This window comes from Camelus ferus, chromosome 24, assembly GCF_009834535.1.
Source record: "Camelus ferus isolate YT-003-E chromosome 24, BCGSAC_Cfer_1.0, whole genome shotgun sequence".
NCBI classification, from domain to species: domain Eukaryota; kingdom Metazoa; phylum Chordata; class Mammalia; order Artiodactyla; family Camelidae; genus Camelus; species Camelus ferus.
This window is the reverse complement of record NC_045719.1, coordinates 9,296,576-9,309,565: the sequence shown is the minus strand read 5'-3', so window position 1 is coordinate 9,309,565 and position 12,990 is coordinate 9,296,576. Positions and strand designations below refer to the sequence as shown.

At 46.5% G+C, this 12,990-nt stretch overlaps 1 protein-coding gene and 2 long non-coding RNA genes across 4 annotated transcripts in view; 1 reads left to right on the top strand and 2 right to left on the bottom strand.

The window, feature by feature from the left end:
* Window positions 1–11,337, top strand: part of LOC116659676 — a 27,416-nt gene extending 16,079 nt beyond the window's left edge. The window contains exons 2-3 of the long non-coding RNA XR_004315043.1: window positions 3,115–3,118; window positions 11,328–11,337. This is a non-coding gene — a long non-coding RNA (uncharacterized LOC116659676). The remainder of the gene's footprint in view (window positions 1–3,114; window positions 3,119–11,327) is intronic.
* CABLES1 (Cdk5 and Abl enzyme substrate 1) overlaps window positions 1–12,990 on the bottom strand; it is an 89,743-nt gene that overhangs the window by 52,179 nt on the left and 24,574 nt on the right. The window lies entirely within an intron of this gene.
* The window catches only part of LOC116659677, a 13,267-nt gene extending 277 nt beyond the window's left edge, over window positions 1–12,990 (bottom strand). Inside the window, exons 1-2 of the long non-coding RNA XR_004315044.1 lie at window positions 12,980–12,990; window positions 3,404–3,416 (exon numbers count right to left, since the gene is read on the bottom strand). This is a non-coding gene — a long non-coding RNA (uncharacterized LOC116659677). The remainder of the gene's footprint in view (window positions 1–3,403; window positions 3,417–12,979) is intronic.

The following is a 12,990-nucleotide window of genomic DNA, read 5'->3' as shown; positions in this document are numbered from 1 at the left end:
CTCTTACTGTATGTAACTCGGGTACCACGTGCACTTTTTCTAAAGCATTAGATAATACTGTTAAGAATTCAATATTAGTGGTCTGAAGCAGGTTAGTTGGTAAATATTACATTTTAAAACTGTATTAAATAAAATCTCAAAGCCCTTAGGAGGCAATAAAAAAAGACTTATGGTCTCTGGATGGCCATGATTTCAAAAACAACTAGAAACAAGGAAGATGTTATTCCCCTGGGAGAGTTTCTCAGCGACCAGTGAGCCAGTGAGAAGATACATCAGGGCACGTGGCAGAACATGAACTCTTTCCAGCTGCAAACCACCTGCTAAACCCTCCGCAGTCTAGTTTGTTTCGCCAGACTGAAATAAGAATGGGTCCCAGTTAATTGAGAATATCTAGTAAGGTCGGGTGGTGTTTGGTAATTTCACAGTAAATGAATTTGAAAAAAGACCATCCCTTGATGGTAAATGATTTGGTGGGGACAGGGGGTGGGCAGAAAAAAATCTGATTGGGTCTTTACCTTGGAAAAAAATGGAACCAAAGTTAGAAGGATAAGTTTATTTTGTATTCATCTGACAACATTTAGGTTAAGAACAAGCAATTATAACCATGTTCTAATTTGTTCTAGAGAACAAAAAATGAAGCAAATATTTTTTGCTTTGTTCTGTGTGTACTTTTTCTGACCAACTGTACTGATACCTTTGGCTTCATGTTTTACTTGGAATAAGACACTCAGAAAGGTCTTTTTTTTGCAAACCATTCGAGGGCTTCAAGGATCTTCTCAGAGCCTGTCTTCATCTTTTGATATTCAAATCCTTTCTAAAATACTCAGCACACACCTCCCTTCCTTTCTCTCCAATGGAAAACAGGGTCTAATTCTCAGAGACCCTCGTTTGTCCACATGTGAGGACCAAGAGTTCTCCAATATCACCTTCAGTGTCCTCATGACATACTGGACCTTTTGCAAGATCTGCAGTTTCACTCTGTAATTAACTTAGACTGAATGTCCATTTCCGTAGTATTGCCAGATTTCCAATTGTCAGCTGGACCGGAGGCAGTGGCTATGGGGAGATACTGGTCTTAGCCGAGCAGCTGGGGAACTGATTTCACAGGTAGGGATTTGCTAGGTGGCCAATTCATTAGTAACTAGACCTTGTGCAGCCCTGTAACTCCAGGGGACTCAGCTCACAGGACCCCTGTGACAGCACCCTGTGGCTGTGGCTGTGGCTTTGAAGGAACATTCAGGCCATCGGTTGAGGCGCAGCCCCTCCAGTGCCAGGTCTGGCTGGTACGGAGTCCCAGGCTGGGACGGGGCAGATGCCCATTTAGTCACACTCCCACCCACGATAGCTCTCAGGGATAGGTGCCGCCAGGCTCCCCATCCAAGGGGCGGTGTGATCCCACAGAGAAGCATGTGTGCTGGGTCAGACAGACTCAGATTTCAGTCCTGGGGTCTGGGGGCTTTGGGGCCTTAAAAAACTCCTCAATCCCTAAGCCTCAGTTTCCTCACCTATGAAATAGGAAAATGAGAGTAACTAAGAAATGGAGAGATGTAGCTCCTGGACTTTTGACAGTCACTCCAGTTTCTTCCACTGTGGCTGCACCCTGATCTGACCCATATCCCCAAAACCCACCCTGCTCAAGTGACTGGGATCAACTTGGCTGTCCTGGCTCCGGCCACTCCTCCAACCCCAGCCAGTGGCAAGGTCACTCCAAATCTATGCCTGAGCTAACCTGTGACATGTGCTCCTTCCACCCCTACACCCCCTTTTAAGCGTAACTAACCTGGGCACATTTGCTGAGGCACTGGCCACCTATAAAATTAGTGCCCCCACGCCTCTGCGCACTGTTCGCAGTTAATACCAACGTCTCCTCCACAGCCAGAAGGTAGTGATTAAAATATCTCCTCTGTTGATCTCTGGATAATGTTCTGAGTTTTTTAATCAAAAGTGAAATATTAATTTGTGTATGTACATCTAAATTGTCATTAGAGGTAACACAGGCAGAGAGAAATATATGGGTTTCAGATCCTGAAAATCCCAACAAGTTCTGTCAAACTTTGAGCCTTCCTTTATAGAACAGCATTTTCAAGTGACCAGTAAACAAGACATTTGACATTTGGCTCCATCAGTAACCAGGGAGGCTGAGGCAACCGTGCACTTCAAGCTGTCTCTTCCTTCAGTTATCCTAACAGAGGTCCACCGGGAAGCTCTGTGGTTGGCTCCTCAGGCAGCAAAGATGCAACCAAAGCTCCCAGCAAAGGCCAAGCAGGTGCATCCTCTCCACGCACCCTGTGCTCACCCACCTGATCACAACTGCGAGCCTGGCCTGCTGGGAACACAAAGCTGACCCTGGCCTGACTCCTGTCCTCAAGGAGCTCATGTTCAAGGGGGAATCCGTGGGACAACCAGCAGGGAATTCCAGTAACAATCCCTCGAGCTACTCTGGCCTTTGGGACTGCCTCCGCAACTCCCACCCCAAAGACAGCATGCCAGCCTTCCAGCTGAAAATGCCAAGTGAACCCGTGGAGGACACACGAGGCCCTGCCTGGCACACTGGGGCCCCATGGGCTCCCGTCCAGCATTCAGACCAGGGGTGGGTCACCCTAGAAAACTAGTCCATTTACAAAAGCACACAGTCTGACAATTCCCCCACTTAAAAGTCACAGCCAGCAATTTCTATGCTGGAAAAGGCAGGTGCCATTTGGAAGATAATCAAAGTAGAATACATCTTTCTATCCTTTATAGGGACTTGTTTTTTTTTTTAAGCCAGAGCATTTGATAGCCTCTTCATGAGTTGAACAGTATAGATTCTCTCTCACACACAAAGAGGTACTTAAGGTCTGGAGTCCTTAAAGGGAAAAGAAATCCAAAACCCAAATGCCCACCTGTTCCTTTAAATTCAGCAGATGTGCGTCCCCTCTTCATGAACGGAACCAAGCAATAGATCCTTTGTGACGCACACACAGAGCTGGGGAAGAACTACCACGGATCATTGGAGAGAAAGCGTCACAAGGCACCAGGTAAACAAAGATGCGATGCCTGTCTTTCCTGCCACGAGGGCGTGCCCTGTGGTGATAGCTCATCTCTGCTTCTGCTACCTTTCGAGATCCTTCCAAGCTATGTAATAACCTCTCCCCTTGCCTTCTGTCCTCAGAAAGCCCACAATGAATGGGAAGGTTAAGGGCAGGTGGCCAACCTCCACCAGGCCCTTTTCACCCTGCAATCTGCCCCACAAACCAAGTCCATTACTGTCTACACTTCTTACCTTTGGGCACAGGTAACAAGCAGGGGCCTTTGCATGTTTTCATGATTGATGAGGAATACTTAGCCTTGGACCCAAATAGCATCCCCCTTATTAACCAAGCAGACATTCGGTAAGAGCCCAAGCACGATGCGTCGACATCACCAAATGGAAGAGCCTATGACTGGTCCTCAGGGTGAGTCCTCAGCATCAGGGCCCCCCATCTTGTCTGACAATTACAATCTGGGCCTTTCCACACTGGCCACTTTTGAGGCTGATGTGGTTGACCTTCAATGCTCACATGTAAGTCTGCCTCCCTAAAGCCCCTAGACTCATTTCAGAGTATTATCTTTTGAATGCTGGACTCTGCCTAGGATGACTGCCTGTCTGGATATACCTACCAAATTGTCATTTGGGCTAACAATTCCTTGCAGTGCAAGTCAAAGAGTGCCCCTGGGGTCCAGCTGGGCCACCTGATCCAGAACAACCCCTTTATGGGGTGACCCTGGGGCAGCAGCTTGGCCCAAAATTCAACGTCAGGCAGTGGGCACCACAGGGGACAGCTCTGGCCTGACAGTGAGAACCAACATGGGATTGGGAAGGTGACCCCCTGGCCTCAGCATTGGTGTCAAACAAGAAAGTCAGGCTGGGTCAATGCTCTCCACCCTGGCTGCACTCTGGGACCCCCAGGGAACATTAAAAATCTCTGGGAGCAAAGCACAGGCTCTGAGAGCAAGAAGAGACCCTGGCCATCTGGGCCCACCATCACTCTCCTCACAAAAAGGCCATTTAACTGTGTGGCTCTGGCCCTCCATGTAAGGAACTCCCTTCCTGGCTATCTGATGGGCCACTGGAAGGCACGGTTATGTGTTCACAGGTGTGGGGAAGTGAGGGCATCACCGATCCCTCAGTTACACAGGTGACAGGCAAGCTGAGGTCATAATTACTTCAGATCCCTTCAGACAGCTATGATGACCAAAAACCCAAACAAACAAAATCGCCAACCACGAAAATAACTTCTTACTACAGTCACAAGACACCCACACATGTGATGTCGCTTTGTTACCTGTGTCTTTCTCCCACTGACCACCTCCCTCCCCGAGGCAGAACTGAACCACGCCAGCCAGTGAGCTGCTCAGGGAGGGGCCTGCTCTCCTCACCCACGGAGACCCAGGGCTTAGCAAACAGTAGGCACTAGATCGAGGCGGGCTGAATAAACAAGGAACTCCAGCACTGGCAGGGGGGTGTTTGTGGGTTCTCCCAGAGCCCCTGACCTTCCACTCAGTGCTTTTCTCTACACAATTATTACTGGGCCCTCTGCATTCAACATACCAGGTCCCAGTCTGATCATCAGAGGCCCAGAAATCACCCTCAGAAAGCTTCCCAACGCCTCACCACAGCAGGAAGTAGGGGGAGGCAGAAGGCCCTCATCGTGCAGGAGGTGGGGTGGGGTGGGGGGGAGACAGGACAGTGCCCCCAGCACCGCTGAGCAGCTCACAGGAGGAAGGCATTGTGATCTGTTAAAAATGGATTTCTTCTGTTTGAATTTTTTTTCCCAATGGATTTTTCCCCAGCTTTTGTGACTATGAAGAGTAATAGGTCTCACTGTAAAAAAAATTTAAATTAGGAAATGTTATGAAGTAGAAACTGCGGAAATGACCTGCAAACCCCAGGACCAGAGAGCACCCTCTAAGAGTTTGATGCGTGTCCTTTTAGATTTGTTCCTACTTCCATATCTACTTGTAAAAGTAAATACATAGATTTTTTTTACAAGTAGATATATAGTCTGGGTTTGAAACTAAGAAAAGAACAAGTGTTTGCTTTTTTAAAAACAAAGGAAGCAGGAAAAGCAACCCGCCTTGGGGTGAAGCTAAACTCTGGCTCCACCACTGGTGACTCGCAGGGTCTGAGCAAGACAGAAGGAGGGGATCTTGGACAGTGAGCAGCCAAGAGGGAATTCGGTGCCCTCCCCCAGGCTGGGAAGTCACAAAGCTGCCTCCCCAACCAAGACCCAGCAAGAAAAGGCATGAGTGACACTAACCGAGAGAGCAGAGCTGGCTGTTTTAGCAGGTAGAAAAGCCCCTTGCAAGATGTGATAAGATCCCATATCCTGGTTCCCACGACTGCAAGGAGCCCTGAAGAGAAGAACCCCTAGGATCCAACTTTCACTGATAATCTTTGGTGAAGGTGCTGGTTTTCAAACACCTGACTCTCTCAAAGCCAAGTGCCATTTCTAACATCGCACTGTTCTCTCCCCCAGTGCTCAGACACGGCTTCAACTTGAGGCCACAGCACTGGGGGCTTGATCTCCAGATTCAGCAACAAACTTGTGATAACTTTGGTCATGATTTGGCAAATTTTAAAGCCAAGAATCTGGATGCTTCTGTAGCATAAGTCACATCAGACTGTGTTCCCTGAAGAAGCAAACAGTTTTGCATTGATACATATGTGTTCACAGATAAAGAAAGAAAAGTCAGCTGTCACCTCTCAACAGAAGCTACAGTCTTAAAGCACAAACAGCCTTGGCTTCAGCCTGAAGACGTGTTCGTCAGATGGGTGCTTAGTTCTGCTTTCCGTGGATCTAAAGCTTCATCCAGCAGCAAAGGTGCTGATGGAACTGAGCGTGGTCCTGCCTTGCTCACCTGGCAGCGGTGAGCTTGTTAGACTGTGGAAGAAATCTCAGAGGAGGGCCATGGAATCTGACATCGCAGTGGCGCACTGGCGGGGCAGGTCACCAGGCTGAGGAGACTGCAGAGCACCCTGCCTGGACCGGTCAGCCCCTGTGATGCCGCGGAGCAAAGAGCGCACAGCTGCCCTTGATTATGCAGGAAAAAGAAAAAAAAAAAAACAAACCCTCTCCCAGTAGCAGCGTATGCATCTAAAGCCAGATCCACATCCAGCACACAGATGGACACAGATCACACCCCTCAGTGGGTCATGGGAGTCTTCCTCAAAAAGGAAGGGAAACAGATGATCTTTAAGAAAAGAAGGGCTGCATAGATCAAGAAACAGACAAAATGCTAGGAAAATGATTTTGAATCTGGCTACGTTTTATTAGAGTCTCCAGCTGATGAATCAGGCAAAAAAATCAAACTGAAATCAGCACGCCCAAGAGTTGCCAATCAGCTTGTTCAAATAATATGTTTCTACCTTAAAAAATAATTCACCCATTTATTTTCTATTTTTGCAAACACTCATTTATTAATAGTATATATCAAATATCAAGTAGCAAGCTGGATGCTGAGACACATGGTGAATAAGATAAACACTGTCCCTGCCTCATGAGATTTAAATTTATGTTCAGGAAGACAGACAGTAAACAAATAGAACAATTCAAGTTGTGAAAGAGATTAACACAAAGCAGGAAGAAGACAAACCACCTATAACACTGTGGGGCGACTAGCAGGATACGTTTCAGTCATTTGTACACGTATTTGGTCCTTGTTTCTACATTTTTATATGCCGGTCAAGAAAGCAACTCTGAATGTTTACAGAGGATACAGAGACCCTCATCTTGCTCGAGTCTACTTTTGTTTCAAGGTTCTCATCAGACTTGCCAAATCCTGGAAAGCCAAGGTGTGAGGTCATCTTAGTGTTCAGGTCTGTACAGAAACAGACTTGTTGGAGGATTTAATAACTGGCCAGGTATTCACTCCCCAGATTCCCCAGCCCACCCTGCCCACCGCGCCCTGCTGATCTTACAAAACACCCTTTTCATCATATCATTCCCTAATTTGAAGCCCCACAATGATTCCCTCTTGGGAAAAGTTCAAACTCCTCTGACAAAGCGACCAGATGGGGAGGTCAGAAGACAGAGCAGACACAGCACATGGGGCCATCCTGAAGGCACATCCCGGTCTCCTCAGGGTACCAGGAATCAAAGGGGCTGGTCCAAGGCCATGAGCTCACAGTGCTGCATTCTAACACCCCCTCAGCCTCATCCAGCAGGGAAGGGCTTGGCCCTACAGCTGGAGGGAGCAAGTTGGCCAAACGTGCAGAGGAGCACAAACCAAAAGCAGGTGTACTGGTGGAAAAAAAAACAATCAGGATCCAGAAGGGTTTTGGGTTTTGTGTAGCTGATGACATAAACGACATTGCTCTTGCAACAGAATAAGCTGGATACCCATGGGGGAGGAGGGTGTGACTAGTGGGGGCCAAGCCAGGACACTGTGAGGGTGGAAAGGAAACATAAGCAATGGAAAACAACTCAAAATAAAAGAATTGGCTTCATCCTTGGGGAGCAAAGAGCCCTGTCGATCTAACAGAACCAGCCCGAGGAATCCCAGGCCAACTCACGTATGATCTGGGCGTGCACCAGAATCCAAGGAATCAAGTCCAGGTGTTTCTGTGAAAAAGGTGCCCTGAGCCAGGTGGGGAGGGTGGCTGGGAATCCAGTACCTGGGCCCAGAGTTTAAGGCCAGAACAGACCTGGTGTGGAGTGTGCGGGCAGCAGGGGAGGGCATGAGTGAGCTCAAAAGGGAGCCAAGATTTAATTGGGCAAGCATCTCCTGGAGAAGGAGCAACTGCACCAGCATTGGGGGTTCAAGGGGTCAACTCAGGATGGACTGACCCGTATGCCTTACAGCAGGCTGAACAGGATGGAGCTGAACAGGACAGAACACCAGGTTTTGCTAGACACAGAGGAATTCCCCGCAGCCAAGGCAGGGGAGGAGCCTGACAGGAGCCAGACAGGCCCCCAAGCAGATGGCTGAGGTCGGTTCCAGGAGGAGCTGGCCAGACCCCAAAAGCCAAGCGAACACACAGATGGGTGGGCTGGGGGCTGGCATCACAGTGCGATGGAGCAAACACGTGCACCCGTGAGCGCGTGTGCACTTGTCCGTGCATTCACGCAGTGTTTCCTTATGATACCAGGACAACAAAGGAGATGCAGGGCGTGTGAGGGGGAGCGAGATGCAGGCGCAGAGGGCTGGGGATGCTTCCTTAGACAGAGGCTGACTGCAACCTGCTCTGAGCCTTCTGAAGGCCCACGAGCACCTGAGTCGTGTTGGATGGACCTACGGCCTCCACTCATCTCCAGCCTCTTCAGGGAGTGTGTCACCCTGGGCCCTCTTCTCTGAACCCGGGCTGGGGCCTTCTCTTGCCCTCTGTTTTCTTCCACAAGTGCCTGTACCTTTTTTTCCTTGAAGTATAGTTGATTTCCAATGTTGTGTTAGTTTCAGATGTACAGGAAAGTGATTCAGTTTTAAATACATATTCTTTTAAAAACTCTTTTCTATTATAGGTTATAACAAGATATTGAATATAGTTCCCTGTGCTATAGAGCAGGACCTTGTTGTTTATCTATTTTATATGTAGTAGAGTATATATGTTCATTCCAAACTCTTTAATTTATCCCTCCCTGCCTTTCCTCTTTAGTAACTGTAAGTTTGTTTTCTATGTCTGTGAGTTTATTTCTGGTTTGTAAATAAATTCATTTGTATCATTTTTTTAGATTCCAAGTATAAGTGATACCATTATGATATTTGTCTTTCTCTGTCTGACTTAATTCACTAAATATGATAATCTCTAGGTGGGAGGGAGCCTTCTCTTAAACAGCCCACCGTGACAACAGCCTGAGCAAGAGTGACCTCACCTTTCCTTCCCAATCATGAGGACTTAACTGCTGCTTTACAAGAATGCCTTTACATGCTGAAGACCTTCTAAGCCAGATACACATTTGTTTTCCATTAGGAGACAGAAGGGGGGCCCTCTGTGCCTAGTGCTACGGGGTCTGCAGCACAAAGACTGGAGATGGACAAGAAGAAGCCAAGCCCTGCCCCGGGAGGCGGACGCCTCTCCAGGCTCCCCAGTCTCGAAGAGCTGAGATGTCCGTGGGAGCTAATTTAATTAGAAACAGCAGCGTCAGGTGAGGCCAGTTCCTTCCATGCTGGTATTTCAACGGAACCTCTCAGAGGCCGCCTTCCAGGATAATCGCTCCCCTGAGGTTCTCCCTCGGTTTCCCACTTGACCTTTCCCGCTTCTGGAGGGCCTTCAAGTAGAAATGGATTCTGACAGCTGGAAACAGCATGCAATTATTTATAGCAAATTCAGGATTGATGCGGTTTCATCAATCTTTATTTTCTGGTTTTTCAGATTCACCGTGGCCTGTGCTCAATGGCATTTTATGGAAACGAAGACAGATGCTTCCCTGTCTTTCCAGCTTCAACCACCAGCATCCCTTTTCCTACCGAGGGGCCCAAATGATCTCATTCCTTTCTGGAAGCCTTTTTTTAAAAAATGCCTTGTTTCTCCTTGGCCACCAAGGCTTATTCCCTTTATTGAAAGCTGATGTGGACTGGGCACGGCTGAATCGCTGGCCTCCTGAGGGACTTACGGGGGTAAGGAATGCCCCTGGGGTGACCAAAGCTTACTTCAAAAGAAAACTCAGAACCCGCTTCACCTGTTTTTCATCCACCCAAATCCTACCATTCTCCTAAGGCACAGTGCGGTGTCACCCGCTCTGCAAAGCTGTCTCTGACATTTTCTGAGTTCCTACAACATTTGGTATCTTTACTGCATTATATGGATATATTGATATCCAGGTACAAGCAAATCTGAAACCAGGAGTTAGGGAGGACCTTTCTAGCCTGAGGCTACCCTTAGCATCTAACTCACTTCTTTTGGTCCCGGCTGTACAGTGTGGAGATAATATCAATTGACACAGCTAAGTAGGTGCCTATGATAACCATTTTTAAACACCTCAGGATCCACTTCAATTAAATAGATGTGGCAGGTGAAGCTTAGTTGCACAAAATCAGCTTACTCTGGCAGTATAAGCTAATGCAAAATTAATGTGTAGACGGTCAGCATGATAGGGTTTGCTGTAGAAAACTAGTGAATTTGTATTTTACTGCAGTTTTAAAAACACTTTATATACATTATATTATAAGCATATAATATAGCCACATATAAATTATACCTCAAATGTTAAAGGTAGAATTACCCCGTGTGACTGGCAACTCCATTCCTAGACGTAATCCAACAGACATGAAAGCATACGCCCAGACACGGCTGTACGTGAATGTTCACAGCCGCATTATTTACAATAGCCAAGATGTGAAAACAGCCGAAATCCCATCAACGGATAGATGGATGAATAAAACAATATTCTTCAGCCACAAAAAGGAATGAGGTACCGATACATGCTACAAAATGGATGAACCTTGAAAACATTATGCAGAGGGAAAGAAGCCATTCACAAAAGACCACATGGTGTATGATTCCAGCTATGTGATCTGCCCAGAACAGGCAAATCCATAGAGAAAGAAAGCAGATTAGTGGTTGTCTAGGGCTGGATGTGGGGCGTGGGAGGAATGGGGAGTGACTGCTAAATGCCACAGCGTTTCTTTTTAGGGTGATGAAACTGTTCTAAAATCAGAGTGGTGATGGTTGCACAACTTTGTAAACATACTAAAAAACACCTGGTACTATACTTGAAAATGGATAGTGTATGAATGCTATCTCAACCAAGCTGTTAAAATGATATATAAAATCTATATGTAGAAAAGTTTGTACTGAGAAAAAATTACAGAGTGAAAATGAATCCACCGTTTGTGGAACTCCTTACAGCCCTGGCTGAGCTCCTCAGCGCTCCATGAAGACAATATGATTTTGAAAACTATGGACCTGGTTCAATTTCCTTTGTCTAGGGCTCTGGACACTGAGAGCTTGGCTGACCTGCCCAGGCCAGAGCCAGGTGGTCAGAGAGCAAGGACAGGGCCCGAACTATCGCACTTCAGGGCCTGTCCAGTCCCTTTCCTTTCTAAGGCGGTTTAAGCTGGCCCCTTCCGGGGCTGTTTCCAGCCCTCAGCAAAGGCACCAGGTGAGCAAGGAGGGTGATGTGGGCAAACCCTGGATAGGCCAAGGCCAGCTCACCGCTTTAACCAGGACTTCATCTTCTCCCCTGGTCTCCCACGGGCATCTCAAGCCCAGCGTCACCCAACACCTGCTGACAGCCCACACGTCCACCGCCCTTCTCCTCGTATCCACCGAGGACAAAGCTCACCTGAATGATAAACTATCATTCACTTGGCAAACAGGGAGCCTCCCTACTGCACACATCAAAGTGGTGTTAGTTTGGAGCTCTGAGACTTCAATTTCTTTAACTTCCATTTCTCTTGCCTCTGATGCAAGAAACACTTGCAAACGGCTCCTTTTTTTTTTAAGGCTGGTCCCATTTTCTAGGAGAGAACCTGGAAGCACCTTAAGGCATCCAAGATGCAAGAAAAAAGACAATACACCCTCCCAGGTGCTTCTGTCAGCGTCTGGGTGGTAGTTTAATTTTTTAACAGCTCATTCGGAGCCCTTTGAAAATATATTACTAGTTCCTTGGCCTCACCGTATACCTAATTAGCAACCACAGTTCTAATTACCTGGCTGTTCAGGAAAGGTTTCCAAAGCGACTCTGCAGCAGGAGAGCTGTGCTGAAAACCACAGGAATATTCAAGAAGATGCCATGTGGATTCAACTGCTTATTGGATACTTTGGCAAAAGTCTAACCCAGAGGTCTGAGTAGCCCCTTATGCCAGTGCTTTAATGTGATACCCCATGGCTGTTACAGAAAATCATATATTCTTTAAAAAATTTTTAAACAACTTCTTTTTTCTTTGAGGTATAGTTGATTTACAATATTACATTAGTTGCAGGTATACATCATAGTGATTCAATATTTTTATAGATTATACTCCATTTAAAGTTATTATGGGGGGAGGGTGTAGCTCAGTGGTAGAGCACATGCTTAGCATGCATGAGGTCCTGGGTTCAATCCTCAGTACCTCCATTAAAAAAACAACTAAATAAATAAGCCTAATTACCTCCCCCTTCAAAAAATAAATAAAATTAAAATAAATTTAAAAAAGTAAAATTACTATAAAATGCTGGCTACAGTCCCTGTGCTGTACACTGTATCACTGTAACATTTATCTTACACATAGTCGTTTGTGTCTCCTAACCCCCTGCCCCGATCTTGGCCCTCCTCCTTCCCTCTCCCCACTGGTAACCACTAGTTTTTCTCTTTATCTGTGAGTTTGTTTCTATTTTGTTATATTCCTTTGTTTTATTGTTTACAGTCACAAATAAATGATAACATACAGCATTTGTCTTTCTGTCTTACTTCACTAAGCACAGTACCCTCCAGGTCCATCCACTTGTTGCAAATGGCAATATTTCATTCTTTCTTATGGTTGAGGAGTATTCCACTGTATACATATACCACAAGTAATATATTGTTAACAGTCTCCAAAGCGGGGGATATACTGCTTTCAACCAATGTTTTCACAAAGCACTGGGCTACAATAAATGCAGTCAGCTGCATTTTATTTTCCTAAGACTGTTCAGTGGTGTCATCCTTTAGGGCAGGATCCTTAAACTGGGGTCCCTGGACCTCATAGAGGTTCTGCGCACCTTTAAAATCAGATGCAAAGTGTGTGTGTGTGTACACATGTCCATTTTTCTCTCTTTTCTAAAAGAGAATCTAGGAGATTCCAAGGAAAGATTAGAAACCAGTTATCTAGGCAAAGAATGAAGCTAGCAGGGGTAACAGAGGTGACAGGGCAGAGTTCCAAATCCAGTTCTGTCTCTGTTACGTGACTTTCAGCACAATGTCACCGTTATCACTGTCATCAGCACATATACACAGATGTCCAAAGTCCTAAGTGTTGGGGGTGCAAAGAAGAGTAAAGGAATGTAAAACTTTGTCCCTGTTCTGGGTGGTTCATGACCTAGTATGGAGACAGGGCCAACACAGGTCTGAA